This window comes from Heteronotia binoei, chromosome 15 (assembly GCF_032191835.1).
Source record: "Heteronotia binoei isolate CCM8104 ecotype False Entrance Well chromosome 15, APGP_CSIRO_Hbin_v1, whole genome shotgun sequence".
Lineage (NCBI taxonomy): Eukaryota > Metazoa > Chordata > Lepidosauria > Squamata > Gekkonidae > Heteronotia > Heteronotia binoei.
The window spans coordinates 64,657,482-64,660,137 of NC_083237.1; the positions used below are offsets into that span (position 1 = coordinate 64,657,482).

Below are 2,656 nucleotides of genomic sequence, written 5' to 3' on the forward strand. Positions count from 1 at the left end.
GGAAAACAAACAGGAAGGGAGTTCCCTGAGATACATTCTACTGGTTAGAGAGGGTGAGTGAAAGCAGAACAGACAGGAAGGAGACTGATATGAACCTATCTGGAGCTTGCTCTATGGCGTTTGTAGTCTTGGAGGACTGAGTAAGAGACATGGCCAATTTGTTCTTCTAACAGGGAGGCTGGCGAAGCACTGGACAGGCCATGCCCCTCCTTGTTTGGCAGCTCGTATCAATTTGAGGAGGCTGACCCACACCTAGAGTTGCCACCAGCAGGGAAATGTGGGAGTCAGGGTTGCCAGACAGAGCTTGGGGAAAACCTGGAGATTTGGGGATGGAGCCTGGGGAGGACAGGGACCTCAGGGGGGTACAAGGCCACAGATTCCACCCTACAAATCCACCATTTTACTCCAGAGGAACTGATCTCTGAAGTCTGGAGGTGAGCTGTAATTCTGGGGGATCTCCAGGTCCCACCTGGAGGCTGGTATCCCTCCTCTCACCATAGGCATCAGTCTCCCTCTCCTCCTCCATTATTAGTAACCCATTGCTTTGTTTCATGTGCCGGCTTTGCCCCACACCTGCTCCCTCCCCAGAGGTACCTTTCTTCTGCTAGGATTGCCCCTTTTCAGCCCCAAGGGGGTCCCTTGACGAGTTCCTCTCAGGTTGCCCTCCCCCTTGCCTTTTCCAGCACAGTTCCATTCAGAATGGTTGCACAGGGAGGGACGGTGGCTCAGCGGTAGAGCATCTGCTTTGGAAGCAGAAGGTCCCAGGTTCAATCCCCGGCATCTCCAACTTAAAAAGGGTCCAGGCAAATAGGTGTGAAAAACCTCAGCTTGAGACCCTGGAGATCTGCTGCCAGTCTGAGAAGACATATGGAACATATGGAGCTGCCTTATACTGAATCAGACCTTTGGTCCATCAAAGTCAGTATTGTCTTCTCAGACTGGCAGCAGCTCTCAAGGTCTCCAGCTGAGGTTTTTCACACCTATTTGCCTGGACCCTTTTTTTGGAGATGCCGGGGATTGAACCTGGGACCTTCTGCTTCCCAAGCAGATGCTCTACCACTGAGCCACCATCGCTCCCCTTAGACATATGAACATATGAAGCTGCCTTCTACTGAATCAGACCCTTGGTCCATCAAAGTCAGTATTGTCTTCTCAGACTGGCAGCGGCTCTCCAGGGTCTCCAGCTGAGGTTTTTCATGCCTATTTGCCTGGACCCTTTTTTGGAGATGCCAGGGATTGAACCTGGGACCTTCCGCTTCCCAAGCAGATGCTCTACCACTGAGCCACCGTCCCTCCCACAAAGACAATACTGACTTTGATGGACCAAGGGTCTGATTCAGTATAAGGCAGCTTCATATGTTCTCATATGTTCACATGCATGGGCATTGATTTATCTATAGGCATTTTGGCCCCTCTTTTCTTGCAGAAACTCAGAGCTTACAAATGAAACTTACAAAGCGCACACACACACTCCTACCATTTTTCCATCTGATTTCTTGGTTGCCGTCTAGGGTTGCCAAATCCAATTTGAGTTTGGGATAGGGGATCCCCCACCCCAAGCAGGAAGCTGGCAACCTTTCCCCAGCCTTTTGGAGCTTACACTCACCGTTTTGGACTTCTGAGCTGCCACCGGAGATGGAACCAAACCCAAAATGGCTACTCCAAGAGGTGGACGAAGAGAAAGAGGGATAAAATAGAATGAAGGGAAGCTTGAAGGAGAAGGGAGAAAGAGGCTGGGTAATAAAAAAGGAGGAAAGCATAAAGAGGGGACAGACCCACATGTTGACCCAAGGGAAACTGTGGGGCTGACCTTTCCCTTCCTCCTCCTGTGGCTGCAGCTGCTCGAGTAGCCATTAAAAGCTCTTTCGTTTGCATGAGAGCAGCTAATAACAAGCCCTGAGTTACAGTAGCCCTGAGGGCACCATAGTCGCCAGAAGCACCATGTTGGGGAACTCTGTCCTAGTTCAGCACTTTAACCCCAATCTACACTGGCACTGAGGGCCCAGGTCACAATGGCCCTGTGAGGGTACCTTCCCCCAAAGCCTCCAAAACCCTGGAGGTGGCACGGGTGATGGCTGACAGAGCTAACCTGAACTTCTCCCTTCTTTCAGCCGTAGTGTTGCCTGGAGATTGGGAGGGGGGGGGATGCCTAGCAAAGACGTGACATCACATCCTGTGTCACTTCCTATGATGTCACTTCCAGTGAAAGGTCAAGTAGCAGCGCATCGTGTCACTTCCAGGTCACTCCCCAGACCTGCTTCCCTTTTGATGTCACTTCTGGGGCACTCCCCACAAAACCCACATCTTCTTGTGAGGTCATATCCCCACAGGGAACTGTGCATTTGACAGTGTCAGAGAGTTTAACCAGTGAATATATCCACTGTGGACATTCACAGAGAACCATTTTATCTATTCAAAACCTGCCTGGTTTCCAAACAGCTTTACCTGAAGCATTTCAACCCCCTCACCTTTAACATCCAATCTCATGAAGAGTTTGAAAGAACTGGAAAGCTTACCTTGCACACTGCTTTGTGTGATTTTGGTTGGTTGAAATAAAAGGTATAGCATGGCTTCTGTGTTTTGTAGCTGTGTTTCCCTTTTGGCTCCAAAGGTTGGTGGTTTCAGCTACTGGTGAGGCCCAAAAAACTGGAGAGCC

The 2,656-nt window shown here is 50.2% G+C and overlaps 1 non-coding gene across 1 annotated transcript; it reads left to right on the forward strand.

Moving 5' to 3' along the window:
* Positions 1 to 719: 719 nt before the first annotated feature.
* On the forward strand, positions 720 to 786 carry TRNAP-UGG (transfer RNA proline (anticodon UGG)). The gene has a single exon. It is a non-coding gene; the product is annotated as a tRNA-Pro (tRNA).
* Positions 787 to 2,656: the final 1,870 nt, after the last annotated feature.